Source organism: Hyalella azteca, unplaced genomic scaffold (assembly GCF_000764305.2).
Source record: "Hyalella azteca isolate HAZT.00-mixed unplaced genomic scaffold, Hazt_2.0.2 contig3590, whole genome shotgun sequence".
Lineage (NCBI taxonomy): Eukaryota > Metazoa > Arthropoda > Malacostraca > Amphipoda > Hyalellidae > Hyalella > Hyalella azteca.
Window position 1 is genome coordinate 1 of NW_025933834.1, and position 19396 is coordinate 19396.

Consider the following 19396-nt stretch of genomic DNA (forward strand, 5'->3'; position numbering starts at 1 on the left):
TACCGTTGGATAGGGCAGAATGTCAGCTTTAAAATTAGTATAAAAACCGAAAAAGTAAAAATTTTCAATTTTAGGGTAGACGCTCCCCTTAATCTTTATAAATGTTATGAAATAACGAAAAAAAATCCGTACAAAAAACTGAAGCACATCAACTGAAGTTGGTTCAGTATTAATCTAATACTACGCATAATATTAACACACAATCGTGAGCGCCTAAAGCGTGTCTATAGGCTTTGAGAACAAACAGCCTCATACCATTTCGTGCAGTTCGACACGTTCCAGCCCTTATAGGATTCAAAAATTAACTACATGAATACTATTCGCAAATGGACATATTAACACACAATATATATACGTAAGTAGCTCGTTAAATACTAAAACTTACTGCATTAACTTTGGCGACAAATGGTTCAGTAAGTATTAATCTAATACTACACATAACCTTAACACACAATATACATAAGTAGCTCGTTGAATACTAAAACTCACTGCATTAACTTTGGCGACATTGTCACCGGATTTCTTCCTCGCTTTCGCGCGTCGTGTTGCTTTACTGTCGTCGGACGCGCCTCTGGAGATGCCTATTAGAGATGGGAACCTGCCCAGCCTGGCACACCGTCTCATAGACGAGCCTCTCTCTGCCCCGTCCAGCGACACGCCTTCGCTCTCACTGCTGCTGCTGCTGCTAGCTTTGCCCGCTGCAACAATAACGAATGATTTAGTTCGGATTAAGGACTGTGTTAGGGATTACAATAGGGTTCGTTAAATTTGTCATTTCCGTTTAGATTCACCACCGGTGACTTCGCAAATGAATGTTTACTTATTTGTCATTGCTATGTGATCCACCACAGAGCTCGGCTCCGATGTTAGGACATGATCAGGAATTAATAGGCAAGGGCTAGAAAGACACGCGGTTTATAGTTTTGATATTTGTTTTCTTGTATTAGTCTATCATTTGTTATTATATTTGTTGATTTATAAGTTTTTCTTCATCCTTTGCTTGCGATCATCGGCCACGTGTTTGGGGTTAGAATGCTTATTTATTGAATAGTCCCCAACAACTGCCTAAATAATTTATTGCTGCTAGCTTTGCCCGCTGCAACAATAACGAATGATTTATCTCTGATTAAGGACTGCCTAAATAATTTATTGCTGGACTGCAACAATAACGCCTAATTTATTTCGGATTAAGGACTGCCTAAATAATTTATTGCTGGATTGCAACAATAACGGGTAAGTTGCTAAGCACACGATGAACAATTCACTGAAGCGATTATGCGTAAGTACGTATATAATGGGTAGATTGCATAATACCTGAAATATGCCTACAGCCAAATCAAGGATCCTATTGCAATTCTGTAATTCTCTTCTGTGCTCTTGAAATTTTGAGAGAAAAAGTTTTCAAATAATCCAGATTTCCAAATAAAACTGGGAGCAATCATGCACCGATCCAAATTTTGAAGAAATTAACTTAGAAATTTAATTTCGTAGGATTTGATTCGAAATTTTTTCCTCTATTAAAAAGTGAAGGATGAAAACCCTTCACTGCAATACCGGTACCCTACATGGAATAAACTACACTGCCCAAGACTATAAGCCAGCCAAATTATTTCGGTAGGCAACTCATATGTTACAAATTTCTGCCAATCTCTTCAAGAAAAGCTACGACGAAGCCGTTGACTTAAATGCATTGAACAAACTACACACCCAGAAGAGGGATGATGGTTCTGTATTGCCCGTAGATGAGAGGTGCACCACCGAGCCTGACCACGACATCGGACAACCAACGTTGCACCACGCCAATGATGAAGTGGTGTAGGTGAATAATGCTTAAACCTTCTGTCGCCATAATAAGAGATCGGGCCTCGCACCATTTCAAACAGGCTTCGCCCACACAGTACCAACGCTAGGCAGTGAAGAATCGAAATTCCAGAAGCGCAACGAACAATCGAGATCTCTATTAAACAAACCACGTTCATTAAAAATTTTCCTTCAAAATAAAAAAAAATGTCGAAATAAATCGAACTATTTAAGACAAAAATGTTTCCCGCCCTATACTGCCAAGCCACTAAAATGGAAAGAAAGACAATCTCGAAGTAAGCGTTCAACACTATCACCAATGAGGGAAACTTTCATCTGCAGGTGGNGAGTTATTGTTTTTTTTTTCACTATTATGGGTGATCATTCACAATTTTCAATTGAAACATCAGACATATATGAAATTTTTATCTATCACTCAAACCTACAAGAAAAATGTGTGAACCATAATTAGACAAGAAATAAATGCTTGCAAACTTAGGTTTGGCCTTGGTTAATATAGGTAGGTATATAGGTAGAAGTTCGGCTTCATTTTTGTACTGTAGAATTCTCAGAATTCACTTACTCCTAAAATAATTTTTACAAATCATACATAGATTAGATGCAGAAAATATCAAATAAAATCAGAAACTCATTGCCAAAAAAATTAAATTTGTTGAGTAACCTAATTTTTACTTTCTGATTCTTTTATGGCATGTGGCACATCATAATGGCAGTGAACAAGTGAATAGCAAAGATGTCTCACTTCTTATTATGGTAATATCAAATTTGATTTCACAATAAATAGATTTGATCCAAACTGAGATTTAAATGCTGTAAAGTCATTTCTAAATATATACACTTCTTTATACGTGTCAAGATATGAAATTTTTTTCATATGTTTTTGAATGATTTTGTAGATATTGTCTTACTGACTCCACTTCAGAAAATACTAAAAACAAAACAGGGCCATTGAATAATTTAATTTTTCATCACAAGTTTTTGAACAACTTATGTCTTTTAGAAAATGTTTGTAGGTTAGAAGCAGCAATTATTCATTTTTATAATTCAAAGAGTGCTTAGGCATGTGCCAAGTGGTGCATTAAAAAATGGTGGTGATGTATTAAAATACACCACATGGCACATGCCGTGGCACATGCCTACCACACAATTTTTAATTAAAATCACGTGGTGTATTAAAAATGTGCCATGTGATGTATTAGCGGTGATGCCTTCTGAATTTCAATCCCAAAAATTTGTGTATTGCTATTTTGAATTCCTAATTTTGTGAATAAACAAAATAGATAGGTAAATAATTATAAAGATAGATAAATATGATTAAAAAATTAATGATCAGTTATTAATATCAGAAACGTTTCTTTAAACCATTTTACAGTTTATAGGACCAGCTCCAAAACAAGTAAGCAAGAGGTATTTGTGAATTTAATGCTCAATTTGCTAAGGTCATATTGACCAATTGGTGGCTGAACAATGAGACACTTTAACAGCTCCCCAACGCTTGGGTTGATTTGACAGCTTTGGCATGTGTTTCTACATGGCACATTGTGGGAATGAAGGTAGAATTGGCATCCATACATCCCAAATAAAATGACAATGAATGGATTTGGTAAGCTATGCATGTAATGATGTATGTGATTTCACTCCCTAAAATTGCCTCTGCAGTGTGCATCATGTTAAACTTTTATTGGTGGCATGATTTGTTATTAATTTCTGTAGGCTAGTGAGGAAAATATCTACTCTGTGAACAACTGGATTTTTTGAGAAGCCATGCAATTTTTTGAGAAGCCATGGTTTTATCAATTTGCAAGCCGTGATTCCATTTCTTTGAGCCGTGAATTCCATATCATGATCATGAAGAGCCATTTACAAGCCGCAAACTGATTTGCCAATGTGCATGTGTTATCCAAAATCTCTAATTTTATCCTAGAAACAGCAATAATAACATTTGTCTTGACTTTAGAGGCAACTGAACATGTGATAATGCAGTCTGATGTGACTGCAAGCTAAAACTATGCAATCTCCAATGGAATCTTTTGGGTAGACTCATTAATCATTATGAAGGATATTTTGGTGGGAGCCTGGTACCAAGTACTGCAGAAGTGCAGATTGCGGAAGTTGAAAATTTTATGAAATAATAGGCTTGTGAACTGCAATTCTTCAGTATAAAAGAATACATGACAGAGCCGTGAGAACTCATACCCATGGTGACCTTCTAAATGCCTTAGTCATGACAATGTACCTATGCAATTGAGCACGCCTCAGCACGGTGGCCAAAAATAGGAGTGCACTTGCTCCAACAGGAGCGGTACGGCAGCGCACTCCAATACAAGTGGGCCAGAAGCAGTGGCAGCACGCTTGTCCTGCTTGGCGCAAGCAGAAACGTGCTAGCAGGATAGGAACGGGACTGCCTGGACGAGTGCATTGGAGTGCTCCAGCACCAAAATAAATGCCACTAGCTTAACAAATAAGTGTCCCATCCATAACGAATAGCAATCTTGGAAGGCCCTCAAGTTGCATCCCCACGCTCCTCCAGTATAAGAGTTAGTAGCGCTGGAGTGCTCCAGCCACCTTAGTGGATCTAAAAATTGACCAACCACATCTTAGAAACCCACCATGTTCATACCTACTGAAATCACATGATATTAGAGCCTCAATATTTCAGAAAAAAGTAGGACTTTTCCCAACCAGCCTGTAGGTTAATCAGGGTGGAATTCTAGGAATGGAAGTTCACTTATAAAAAATCTTTCCACCCTAGGTAAAACTAAAAAGCTTTCCTAAGATGCAGTGCTCTGCCAGGTGACTGACTATGAAGGAAAAGAAGGTTCAAAAGTGGACAAAGCGTTTCAATTGTATAGTACCTCAGATTTGTTATAGAATTGTTTAGTTGTCTCTTTTTTGATTTTCATTTTATTTTCTTTAATGAAATTTTTAAATTTTTCAGGCCCTCTGTAATGAATAATGATTGAGTTTAAATTAAGTATTAGGTTGAGTTAGTTTAGGTATTAAGTTAACCAGTACCGTACTGTAGTACATATACCATATTTGGGAGCAAGGCTTTTGAGCACAACCAATCACAGCTGGAAAGGGGAAGCCATTAAAATTCCATCAATCAATCACAGCTGGAAAGGAATAGGATCAACGGTGGAATTCTAGGATGTAGACGGTCATTTAGACCCACCACAATGGCCAGAGCATTCAGTGCTACCGTAAAAGGGGGGTAACTTAGACTACTGTTTTTTAAATGTCATTTTTTTACAAGCTAAATTAAACTTAAATTGGAACATGCAAAATACAGGTCTATACTCTAGGTTCACTCACTATAAATTGCTGGCTCCTGCCTCTCATAGTTTTGATGTAATTTCAAAAAAAGTGATGGTCTTTGTTACCACAGCTCGTGGGCTATCTTAGACTAGGCGGTAAAATCAATTATATTCTTTGGTAAAATAACTCCAGGTTTTGGTGCATTGTAGTAGAACTCTTCTAGTTACATATGCAAATGACAAATTTGAGGAAAGTGTCATAGTTTGCTAATGGATGTCACCGCCCCCCAATGGGGGAACTTAGACCACCTAATGTCAGCCATGATGGGATAATATTGACCAGCTTCAAAATCAAGTTCAAATTATCATATATAAGACTCTGTAGAGTCTGAAACATAAAGAAAAAACAATAGGTGTATCAAACATAAAATATGTTATTTATGGTAATTTTAAATTAATTTCCAAGCCTGTCTATGTTACCCCGTCAGGGCTGAAATTAGGTGTTCCAAGTTCCCCCATTCAGGGGCAGTACCTCCATTTGCAAACTATGACACTTACCTCAAATTTGTCATTTGCATATGTAACTAGAAGAGTTCTACTGCTATGCACCAAAACCTGGAGTTATTTTACCAAAAAATACAAAAATTGGAGGGGGTTCTATGCCAGGCTTTAAATAATATCTCTTTTTTATGGGTCACATTTTTCATTTTTTAACCTATTAGATATGCATAATTTTTTTATCTTTCTATTGTGTTACATTTACTTACATAGCCTCAGTATTAGGCCTTTAATGCCCATTGATAAAATTTTTCTATGTCAAATAGTTTCTGAGTTTTGAGGGTTTTTGTTAAAAAAACTAAAAGTGGTCTAAGTTAACCCGGGAGTCTAAGTAACCCCCTTTTACGGTACTTGCTTGAGGAGTGGGGTGCAATTCAAAGCCCCACCAAGAGTGTTATTTGTTATGTATGTGGTACTTATTTGTTAATGAAATTGCAGTTATTTGGATGCTGGAGGCCTAAAGTACTCTAATGCACTTGTGCAGGCTGTCTCGCTCCTATTGAAGTGCAACAATTAGAATAGAATAGAACAGAAGTGTCGGCATTGAAGAAATAGGCCCATGGCCTGTTGCCGATTCTTGAACTTTTCGTGACTTGATTCACAAGGGATCCGGCCTTTGGAACCCGATCTTTCTATAGCTGACGATTGATTGAGATAGCTGCTGGACTTATTGCCTGATCCGTAACTTGCTAGGCATTCAAAGTTTTTACTTTTTATGCTCCACTGCTGCCGCTGGCCTGCTCGACTTGGAGCGCGTGGCTGTCCTGCTCATGATGGAGCAATTGCACTCCCATTTCTGTCCACCTTGCTCCTCAATTACTTATGTACATGGTCATTTAGAATGCCACCGTTTATGTATATAATGGATTGAAATTGGAAAGCCAGGCCTTTCCAAGATTTCAGGTCCTGCTTTCCAATATGCTATCTGGACTGGTTAATTTAATATATTTCTAGAATTCCACACTGAGTCTGGTTAATTTTTAGTGTTTGACTTAGATAAGTGTTGCAAACTTGCAACCTTCATTCTTGATTTCTTCACGCGCAACTTTAATTCTTCCTATTTTTATCCTTTTCATTCTAACTGAAATTTTTTGACAGAAGAAGAGGCTGAGGTGGATTGAAAATGATAGTTTAACCATCATTCCAAGAATTTCCTACTGCTTTTCATCCAGGATGCAAAAAGTGGGTGAATATCAAAAGATATTTTGTGATGCATCAGCAGCAAAATTTCTGAACATCTTGCAGACACATTTGGATTGAAATTATTGCATTTTAGAAATTACTGCAAATCTGAAAGACCACAAGTGCACACAGTAACACAGTAAGGTTTCTGGTATGCTGGATGGATCAGGATGCAGTGAAGCTTGTCCGAAAATCGGTTGTGATGTGTTTAAGTGTTGGGGTGTGTGGAGCAGGAATGGAATATATCTACTTGGTAAGCCACAACTGAATTTTTGGAGCCATGATTTTATGGATTTGCCAGCCATGATTCCATTTCTGTGAGCCTTGATTTAATTTCTTCCAGCTGTGTATTCCATATCTCAGCCATTAAAAGCCATTCACAAGCCAGCCAGCAGCCGCAAACTTTTTACTAAGTCCCGTGCACATGTTACCCCTAATCTCTAATTTTACCCTAAAAAAAGTCAACACTAACATTTGTCTTCACTTGAGTGGCAACTGATATCATGATAATGCAGTCTGACCACTCTGACGTGAGTCACATGACTGCAACTATGCGATCTATTCAGAAACATTTTAGGTTGACTTGTTACGTTGTGCAGGATGTATTGGCAGGATAGATCTTGGGGTATGTTTCTCGGTGTTGTGCCAATGGTAGAGCACTGAAAAGGGTGCCCCGGGGAGCTGTGATCTGCGCAGCAGATGCTCTGCAGAAACTGCTGGAGGCGGCGTTAAGTGAAGACAGTACTCCATTAGCATGGGGCAGATTGCTGTCATTTGGGTGGATCGTGCTGCAGCAGCCGGAGAGCAGCGGTTTGTCTCACTTACCACAGTAGTCAAGAGGCAGATTCGAGCATTTATTGAATCTGACCATCTGGTGGCTCTGGAAGAAAGAGTGAGGTGGGAGTTGGGAAACGGAAATCAAGAGCTCGGAAGGCGAGTGGCCAGCAGGCTGGCCGATGGTGACATAAGGGGGGCTGTGCGTATGCTGGCATCATCGGATGATATTTCCCCAAGGGACGAAAGAACCCAAGAAGTGCTCTGGCAGAAGCATCCTCCGGCACCTGAGGACCTATCTCTCCCTGAACCTGCGGGAGAGGACTACCCACCTCCTTCTATTGTAGGGGAAGGGGATGTGAGGAAAGCCATTGCTTCCTTCAAGCCGGGTTCGGCGGGTGGCCTGGACGGGCTCTGCCCAGGTCATCTGGTGGCCCTGATTTCGCGGAAGCGGGTGAGGCGGGCGCAAGGCTACTGGCCTCCCTAACCGGGTTCGTCAACCTGGTGATTGGAGGGCTGGTTCCTCAGTTTGCAAGACCGGTGTTCTATGGAGCCACTCTGTGTGCCCTACGGAAAAAAGACGGGGGTCTTTGCCCTGTAGCGGTTGGGAGCACCTTGCGTCGCTACTCGCTTGGCTACCAAGGTTGGAGCATGGCCATTGTCTCCGTTAATAGGGGAAGCACTTCAGCCGATCCAATTGGGGTTCTCCACCAGGGGTGGGTGCGAGGCTGCTGCTCATGCAGCCCGTGCGTACCTCGGGCATACCTTGGACCGGAGAGTGTTTTTCAAGGTTGACATGGCGAATGCATTCAACAGCTTGCGACGTGATGTGTTCCTGGCTGCTGCGCGGGCGAAAGCGCAGGGAATTTATAGAATGCTGTACCAAGCATATTCGGAACCGTCCCCTCTATTCTTTGGGGGGTGAGTTTGGTATCCGCGACCGGCATACAGCAAGGTGATCCTTTTGGCTCTGCTTTATTCTCTTTAGGAATTGACGAGGTGGTACGCCGGGTGAACACCGAGTTTAACGTTTGGTATTTGGATGATGGATCTTTGGGCGATAAACCAGAGACAGTTCTCCAGGCAGTACAAAAACTCATTGAGGACTTTAGAACCGTAGGGCTGGAGGTAAACCAGGGGAAGTGTGAACTGATCATACTGAACCATTCAAGAGAGGAAGAGCTCGAAACCGAGATGTTTCGGGGGGTGTTGCCAATACTAAAAGTTGTTCCCGCCCATAAGTCACTTTTACTGGGTGCCCCACTCCACGAGGAGGGCGTCTCCGCCGTTATCCGGGAGAAGTGGGAGGGCTTGGAGAGGATGGTTGAGCATTTAAAATTGATTGATAGTCATCAAGCATCTAAGCTTTCAAAGAATTGTTTTGCTCTACCTAAACTCCAATACGTCCTACGTGCATCTCCCGCATATACGTGGGTAGGTGATTTGGAGCGGTTCGATGAGGTGTTTGTTTCTGCCCTCTCGACCATCACCAATGTCAGCTTCGAGCGCGAATCTCTTTAACAAGCTGTGTTACTGGTCCGGCTGGGAGGTCTGGGTATCCGTATGTCAAAGGACATCGCGCTCCCTGCAGCTTTACTGTCGTCGGACGCGCCTCTGGAGATGCCGATTAGGGATGGGAACCTGCCCAGCCTGGCACATCTCCTCATAGACGAGCCTCTCTCTGCCCCGTCCAGTGACACGCCTTCGCTCTCACTGCTGCTGCTGCTGCTAGCTTTGCCCGCTGCAACAATAACGAATGATTTAGTTCGGATTAAGGACTGTGTTAGGGATTACAATAGGGTTCGTTAAATTTGTCATTTCCGTTTAGATTCACCACCGGTGACTTCGCAAATGAATGTTTACTTATTTGTCATTGCTATGTGATCCACCACAGAGCTCGGCTCCGATGTTAGGACATGATCAGGAATTAATAGGCAAGGGCTAGAAAGACACGCGGTTTATAGTTTTGATATTTGTTTTCTTGTATTAGTCTATCATTTGTTATTATATTTGTTGATTTATAAGTTTTTCTTCATCCTTTGCTTGCGATCATCGGCCACGTGTTTGGGGTTAGAATGCTTATTTATTGAATAGTCCCCAACAACTGCCTAAATAATTTATTGCTGCTAGCTTTGCCCGCTGCAACAATAACGAATGATTTATCTCTGATTAAGGACTGCCTAAATAATTTATTGCTGGACTGCAACAATAACGCCTAATTTATTTCGGATTAAGGACTGCCTAAATAATTTATTGCTGGAACAGCATTATCATACTTAAGAAATTGGTTTAAATCTTGAGTTTTGGGAAAATTAAAAATGAACTGATTCCAAAAAAAGCTCTGGTTTGCCACTATGCATGAAACCATTCCCTGTTTTTAATTAATAAAATTAATTCCTTTTTGTTGGGATGGTGAGTGTGGGAGGCCTTTAAAAAAAATTGGCAGGATCGTTGAAGACTTGAAGTAGAGACTAGAGTGGATTGCAGAAGTTGAAAATTTGAGGAGAATTTGAGGAGGAGAACAAACCTCAATTGAGGAACAAACAAACCTCAATTTTTTCAATCAAAAAAAAAAAATACATGACATTGGAGCTGCAATATTTCAGAAAAATATAGGTTTTTTCCAGCCCTGGTGTGGCGAGTAAGGGATATAGCTAGGTACTATCCAAGTTGCTTGCAGTACTACTTTCTTATTAAAAATTACCCGGCAACAGATCTTGAAAATGGCTGGCGACACTCTAGTCTGGAAAAGTCCTATTTTTGTCTGAAATATCGTGGCTCTAATATCATATAATTTCAGTAGGTATGAAATCTCGCGGCTCGAATGTCATAAATTTTTGTTTGATTAAAAAATCGCGGTTTGCACTTCGCAAACATGTCATTTCATAAAATTTTCAACTTCCGCAATCCGCATTGCTTTACCGTTGTCTCTTATACACATCTAGATGTGTATAAGAGACAGCAACTGGGCCACTCATAATTCCTTAAATACTTAACGGATCTGCATGAATTTTGGAATGTGAGTATTAATTATCTATACGCTGCCGCAGGAATTATTACAGATTTTAACATGAATTATTTTTTAATTAAAACCAATAAACGTATTTTTTAAGCAACTGGGACACTCATAATTCCTTCAATACTTAACGGATCTGCTCGAATTTTGGAATGTGAGTATTAATTATCGATACGCTGCCGCATGAATTATTACAGATTTTTACAGGACTTATTATTAGGTTAGGTTGGGTTAGGTTAGGAAATAATTCATGCAAAAATCTGTAATAATTCCTGCGGCAGCGTATCGATAATTAATACTCACATTCCAAAATTCATACAGATCCGTTAAGTATTTAAGGAATTGAGTGTCCCAGTTGCGCGAGTCCGCAGGCGGGTCCGTAGAATTGTCGATTGAGTTAAAAGGCCAAGATCGGTTTCGACTGGACGAAATTATGCGTGGAAAACCTGCCAAAACTTTGCGTTTAACGCTCTTGTTAAAATCGAATCAGATAAAATTATTCTGTTGGTGCTAGCATTAAGCTGTGAAATTTTTTATTAGTTAAGTGTGGTGGGGAGCGCAGCCGTGCACCACCAATTTTGTGCACCAATAAGCCCTGAATCGAACGCCTTGGATCTCTCCGGACCTACACGAATTAGCCGTGCACCACTCGGCTTTGTCCCCTTCCGGCCATGACCACTGTCGTGACTAGATAATATTATAGTGTATAATCTCAAAGCTGAGAGATATTATAATTTCTTTGAGATTATTAGTTGTAAAGCTGTACTATGTCGCATAGTTAATACTGTAATTATGACGATGCTCGTGAACTTTGGCCGATAGCTTCACAAATAACTAAAATAAATAATCATCTTCGTAAGCCAGTTAACCATGGCCAGTCCATAACTATAAAATGTTCCGATGATTTACATTAGTTTTAAGCCCTAATAGGGTTAAATAATATTATTCTGTAAGTCATAGAATAAGTGTAAGCTAAAAATCTTCTTCACGCGACTCGGGCAACATCGCTTGCCGAGCTTCAGAACCGTTACGAGCTATTCGAAATAAGACGCGCTGCCGTTCGGTGATACCAAAATTACTCGAGAATAGCTTACGAATAACACTGGGTCTCTAATTCGGATTTCATACATGAGAATTTACCTCACATTTGACATTTGATCACCACGTTGCAAAGTGAGGCAGAATCTGAATAATAAACCAGAAACCCAGACTCTCATTATATCCACCAACCTTCTGGATTCCTCCGGTTACCCCGACCACGCCATTACCTATATTGTTACCAAATTACCGGTTACTCATCGACTCCACACCACCACCTGCCGTGCACCAAAAGGCCGCGGATGGAATATGACTTCCAGGCATCGTTAAATTACGTAATTTTACGTTCACCGCATCTGAGGTTAGGTTTCAGATAGCAAAGTTCTGTTTCAAAATTTATTGTCCTTCGACGAGTGGCCATTCGACCGAGGGCTGGTACGACGCACGGCCTATATGTGATTGTCCAGAAGTGTTGAAGGCTACGTTCCGGAAGGCAAGAATTATGATGGTCCATTACATCCAGGGCAGTGGTGGTTCGGCAGGAGACCCTGCAATATCAGTACAACGCACACGATCAATCAATTAACCAAAAGTATTAGATTACGAGACAAAAGTCGTCTCAAAATCTCGTCACGATTGTAAAGTTGGCCTTTTTTGTTCGAAAATATTTCAATAAACTATTAGCATCCTTTTCTTAGTTTGTCTAATAATTCTAATGCATTTTAGATAGGCGAAGATCGAACGACTTTCTTTCCCAGCCTGGGATATTTTGTCAGCCTATGCCCAGCGCGAAGTCGCGAACCCCATGAGCTAAGGAGGAGTCAGGAGCAACCTCACAACAAAGGGAGTAAGTAGAAGACTGTTGCCATGTTCATGCTATGAAACTTTAGTTATTGTTGCCTGCCGCATGGCGACGTCACTAAAAGTCTACCTCTGCAGGCTCCACGCTTTTGGAGACGAATAAAATATCCCTAGATTCGGGAGAGGCCGAGTTCGTTTGACAGCATAACCCTCTACCGCCGTATGTCACTCTCCGGGAATATAACTTTCAAATACATTACACGGAAACTATCAAGTGTAGCAACCTGGGGACGTTTGTACGCAACAGAGAACATTTTAAAGTTGTCGTACGTGGTGGCAACCATCAGTGCAAGTCATTATGCGCTCATTTGAACGTATCCTTTTTGGGAAGCATAGGCTCGTGACAATATTGCTCCAGTTACTCATGTCAGGCGGTAGAGGGTTAAGATTCAGTCATCTGAGAGAATTCGAAAAGTTTACAAAGTCTCGGCAGTATTTATTTATCTTTTCGCGAACACATATGGGAAGCTTCATGCAGTGAGCATTTTCGTGAAGTAAAAAACAATTGAAATCAATAACAGCTCGGAAACGAGACCAGTCAATTCTTTTCGACCGCGTTTGAACTTACGGAAATGTGCCGTAAAAACTATTACAAAATTTAAACACAAAATTAGACTGCTCAAGACAAACTAAACTTTACACCTATCATTTTTCGACGATTGGTCCCGCAAATGTAGGCACTGAAAACCCAACGCAGTGGCTCTTTGTCTGCTGTACAAATTATCAAGAAGCCTAACTAGTCGCAAGATCGCTTATGAAACCTTATGCTTACGTCAACTATAATTCCAGTATACTTAGTAAGTCGCCCATATGAAGTTCAGAAAACAGCAAACCACTTAGAGCGCCTCTGCACACCAATATTTGCAGTTATAATCAGGTCCAACCGGTTGCAACTTCACAGTTCACATGACTGTCTTGAAACGTAATAGCTCATTATTTGCTCTATATGAGAAATCTATCAGAGCCAATCAACAGGTATTCTTCTAGCCACAGGCATGGTCTCCATGTCAACTTTGTCTACTGATACATGGACAGTCATTAGTATTCGTGGCCATAGGCCGATATGCGAGAGTTTGTCAGTAGACCACAGCTTTTAAGCTAAAAAACGTGTTATTCGGTGAAAAGTATAAATATAATCCACATTGGTAAATGTGAGCAAGAACGAAGCGAGTTACCGCCAACCGATTATCAATCATTTTATTGAAGCAACTTTGAAACCGTAACAACTTGATTTTTAAGGAACGAAAATTTTCAAGATTTATTTTGATAAAAAATAAACAATGTAAATCAAGTGAAACAAAAAAGTAACGCATGATCGAGAAACCGGCACCAAAATTACGAATAAATCTAATTGCCAACGGAGCATCCTTTAAAAAATGTAGCATTTCTTGCTCGAAAAATAATAACTTCAGCACAGTTCAAAGAAAATTACTTGGCTACTGGAAAAGAAGTTACTGGGCAAAATTATACATTAAAACAAGCAACACCTACAGAAGCAACTAACATAAGTTCAAATAAATTCAATGTCTCAACAATGTAAAATAAAATTTTAGCAAGCAATAAACGATTTAAACAGGTTATCTATAAAATTAGATTTCATAGATTCTGGCAGTAACGAAACCCTTGCAAGTTTTATAGCACGATATGCTGCACAGTTATTCTACGATGTTGGTTCTGAACGCACCATTGCGTTCTGACGAACTTGCACATCTGCTACAAACCTATGTTTATGAAATTGTAAGAAGCAGAAGTGATGTAATTTCTGACGATTAAAAATATGTATCATCAAAGTTGGTTCAAAGAAATCCTTTCGAGTATCACTTATCTAAAGAAGAGCATATTCTCAAGTACAGCGTAAATAAGCTAGACATATCTCTCTACTGAAAGGAGAGTCCTCTGAAAACCCCAAAGACATCTAATAAAAGCAGAACTGAAAGTTTACAGTAAATAAAATATTTGAGAATTCCAATTTCATGCCTCTTCTGAGATACGAATATGAAAAAACGAGATTATATCGCCTATAATTAAATCAATGGAACCAAAGTTGACCAATTCAAAGCCACAACACTGTGACTGGTTCAACTCCTCTCCTCCTTCCTGCGTGGCGCCATCATGCGTTGTAGACGTCGCCATCTGTCGACAAGATACACGATTGTTATTCGTCGCTTATGGCAGCACAGAAACGTCAAATAAACACACTTCTGAAACAATTAAAATGATCTAATTTCCAGAAAATACGATTTTATGGCACCGTCTAGTCAAGAACGCATTAATTACGTATCCTATGCAATTTGAACACTTAGCTTCTTGAAAAAATTGAGAGCCATTGTAAACTTCACTTCGGATTATTCCATTATGGACACCTACAAGCAACCACACAATTTGCTCACAATAACATGCGCGAAAACAAATTACGTCGTAAAAATTAAGCAAAAACGCCGCTGTGCATGCAGGATTTTTGTACCTAACTCGCGGTGTTGGAATGGCACCACACGCCAGTAGCTGCCAGCATTCAAACGGCAACCACGAGTAAGGGTGATGTTGGCTAGTCTAATTAAGCGGCCAGAGGCGCTCCTGGAAAATGTCAAATTTCAATATTGTATATTAAGTTTGTGATAATAAAAGGTAATTTCTCTGGGTTTTCATTAAAATTTTTTATGACAATGCTGGCGGGAGCGTATTGTGAATAAAAAGCCTCATTTTAATTAGGTCAGGATTGGTTCTGATTTGGGGAAGTCCGGCGTGGTAAACGTGTTCTGAAAATTCTTATATTTAAGCGTTCGAGCGTTATTTTGTTAAAGATTGCCGCAATCCAGCATGCAATTGGGTACAAAATTAGATGAAAATGCACAATTTGATGTATTAAATGATATTTTTGCAAGTCTTATTAATTTCAAAATTGCAATTATTTAAAAAAAAACTAGTAACTTCTGTAAGGAGTGAGGATCAACTGCAAAATTTCAAATTATCTATGGTGCATATATACGGTACCTGTCATAGAACTGTGAAATTTGCAATTCAACCGAAATACTTTATTCTCCTTCAGCAAATTTTGAAAGAATAAGAAGCAGTATACCAGTATTCCCATATGGCATTCAACCATTGAATGAATCAAGAATTAAATGCCAGTGGTTGTAACTTGCAAGGCATTGTGAACCACCTCCAATAACTAAGTAAAGCTTTTATGGCTCTGATCCCACCATTCTAGGACAATTAAATCCATCTAGATTCTAGACTAATGCACACTTTTCTGTTTTTAGCAATATTTTCCAACATTGTAGATTCAATCCCCATCCATTTTTAGCCGACTGTGTTTGTAAGCAGAGATGGAATCCTCTTTCGCATCTTTCCAAATGCTATAATTTTATCTGCATGATAGAAACCTTGCAGTTTAACTTGAAGTACCAGTCTATTGGTAGTAGCCTAGTAGGTGCTACAATCAACTACTGTACACAGTGAGTGACCGCCACTCCCTTTGCCCAGCGCCGCTGGACGGCCGCATGGTTGAATTCCAGGAAGTGGTTGGTCAATGACCAACCACTTCCTAAATCCTTAACGACCAATGGTCATTAATGATTTGGGTGCAGGAGCGCTGTAGTGTGCGCTCGTTCTGGGCGTCCTGGTCCCTTTGGAGGGAAATGCGTTCCTATTTTGCATGGTTGCACTGGTTACCTGCCCACCTACCCAACCCAAGGTTTTTCAAATTTCAATAAAAAAACGGGTTTACCTAAGAAACCCAGAGTAAAAGTGTAAAAAGTGGGTTTTAAAGAAAACTTAAGAATTGGTCAAAATTATATTATGTTTGAATTTCAGAATGCAGTAAGACTGAATAGATACTATCAAAATTACATCTATTAAGCCTTTTTGAACAAATTTAGTCATCCCATATCTGAATAGTGCAAGCCTCTAAAAATTGATTAGAGTCCTAAGACATACCCACTACCCACCCACTTTGAAGTTACCAAAATATTACTTGGTCCCCTAACTTGCTTCACAAGTCATTCAAGACATATCCCAATGACATGAAATTAAATAAGTGACCACCAGATATTTCCTCAGAATCAAAGTCAACTAAGGGGAGCAAAGTTAATAGACTTTTGTGATTTGTCTGTTTTGCCATTTAGTCACTTGATATTATGGCTCCTTAAAAGAAGTCAACTCATAAAAGACTAATAAAAGAAAGGCTGGTTATGAAAAAAGATCAAACCATATAGGCTATAGGCATGTTATTTTTTCAAGACAAAATGAGAGAATTTTTTGCAGGAGGTGGGCCTAATTTTACAATTTTTTAGAATACTTGGTTTTCATCATCATCAGTATCATGGAACATGGATAATGGATTCCATGATAGGACACTTTGCTGGTCTACTTATAAGACTTAAAATTGAACTAGAAGGCAAGTCTAAAAAACTGCGGCAAAGTCCCATCTCTCAACCCTCCACTCCCCGCTCCTGGCTCCCCAAGACCCCACAGGGCCCACACTGACTTTAATGACTTATCCTCCTCTCCCTCAGGCCTCAACCTCCACAGTCCATGTGTTTTCCAAAAATCTCTTCACACTCTCAAACATAGCCACAGATGCTTCCCCAGACAAACCCACAATTTGGCCACAAAGCCACAATCATTGCCATCCAGTCATTCCAGTGACATCCATGATACACCCTTGACCCTTCCCTTGTTCTTGTTCTCTCATAGACTCATGCCCCCCTTTGTTAATCTCACCTCCCTCACTCAGAAATCAGAATCACCTCCATCAGCAATTCAGCATCATAGGCTGTTAGGCTGACAGCCTGAATTGCTCTCTCATCTCATAGGCTATGCCCCACATTCCATCAACAAGTGCACCACAGTTTCCTTCTCATCCCCAATTCCCCATCACAGTATCAGTACTATGATCACACAATAAACCTTCATCTTCCCTACTTTCATTCCACCTGTATGTAGGACAGTAGGAATAATAATGTAGCTACGACTTGTATCATGTATGTCCATTCACAGCAGCGCCCCACTGCCCCAGCTCCCACAGCCCACAGGCCCCGCCAGCCTGCCAGCCTGCCAGGGCCGCCACAATAGGCTACTCAGTACTCACCAGTCACCAGGAGTCCAAGACCTGAGGCTGAGAATACAATAAATTGACTCACCAGTGACACCACTTCAAGTTGTTGCTGCTGCTAGGGCTATGAGTTCTAGCTTGCAGTTCTGGTTCTTGTGACCTCTGACTCTGTCTCTGAGCATATCATTTATGGTCAAACAAGCTTTCGTTATTATAAGGCTCATCCGCGTTGACTTCGTAACTTCTACTCTGATAGCATAATCACTACTAAGTTCACGATGATTGAATAATTTTTCATCAATTTTTTCGACGAATGCCGTTATGCGCTGCAATTCACTTTGGTAGGCTCTGAGGTCGTTCAGAGTTGTATCATAACTCTCAGTGATTTGACTTACTTCATGGGCAATGTTTTTTGCCTCTTCGATCAACTGCGCTTTTATAACCTTATTTCGAAACATATCTTCAACAGAATTCATTCCGCAATATTCTCTTCTAAAAAAACACAGCCGCACTATTTGAGTCTCTAGGTAGCGTAGAATGAAGAGAAGGACTTACACAGGCCCCAGCCCAATTTCACAAATTAGCATAACGCGCCTTTCAATTTCAACCGCGGTCCGCGAGCCAAATGCCATGTGCACTGTGCAGAATGCAGATACTGCAGAATACAAATTTCGGTGCGCCTGAAAACTTTAAATTGCGCATTAATAATGGTTCTAATTTTATTGAAGGAGCAATTTATTGTTTTCGCAGTAACGCTGAAATTATATTATAATTTCTAAACAATTTAATCCGAATAAATTACAACAAATAAAAATAACTTGTGATTTGGATAAAATGCTAAATATTTTCCTCCAGTATAATAATAGCGGTTTCGGCGTTTATTAGGCCGTAGGCTTGTCGCCGATTCATAAGGGGGAGGTATCCCTAAAATTTTAGGATTTTGGCTTTTCTGGTATTTACTATCATCTTAAAGCTGACATTCTGCCCTATCCAACGATACCACTGCGATCCCTGTACGTGAATTTATACGTACATGACGGCTCTTTAAAGGGGGGCGGGTGTTGGAGCTCCTTCATTAATTAGATACAGGGTCCGCCAAAAAAACCTCCCTGATTTCAACAGGCTTTTGCAAAAATTATACGACACATACAAAACAATTAATTTTATTTGTGAATAGCTTATTTGATGCCATTTTACAGCAATTAGTGCACTTTACCTGGTTTTGAAAATTATGTTTGATAAATGATGTCCCCATTGTTAAGACATTCACGAAGCCTTTCCCTGAAGTTGCCCATAGTTCTTCGTGTAAATTCCCTTGGAATGGCTGCCACTTCCTGCCTAATGGCATGTTTTAGTTTTTTTAGCGGACCCTGTACAAGGTATTAGCTGCTGAGCATTTTAAATATGGTGTCTGATTGAGTTGCGCTTTAGTTACTCGTTTAGTCTCATCTTAAAGCTGACATTCTGAGCTTTCAAACGATACCACTGCGATCCCTGTACGTTAATTTATACGTACACGGCTGCTCTTTAAAAGGGGGCGGGGAGGGAGTTCCTTCAGTAAATAGATGGGAGGTAAATCGTTGGTCAGCACTAGATATATAGTTGTTTCTGGCATCAAGGCTCAGTCACCCTCCTCGCTTCGTACGGAGAGGTGTACTGCAAGTCGCTGCTACCATCTTTGAGTGGAAGGAAGCTACAGAAGCCTGTAGTTTGGTATCTATGCTACATTGAGTGCCTATTTCGAGGCGCGCGGGACTTTGTCGCGCTGTCCTGAAAAGTTTAACTTATTGCCACGGATAACCTATCTCCTCCTAGAGTTTTGAAGCTACAGCGATG

At 40.1% G+C, this 19396-nt stretch overlaps 1 long non-coding RNA gene across 1 annotated transcript; it reads right to left on the reverse strand.

Moving 5' to 3' along the window:
• Positions 1-13678: 13678 nt before the first annotated feature.
• On the reverse strand, positions 13679-18207 carry LOC125177617. Its single transcript, XR_007156596.1, has 2 exons — positions 17649-18207; positions 13679-14640 (listed from the first exon to the last, which is right to left on the reverse strand). It is a non-coding gene; the product is annotated as an uncharacterized LOC125177617 (long non-coding RNA).
• Between the last annotated feature and the right edge of the window lie 1189 nt (positions 18208-19396).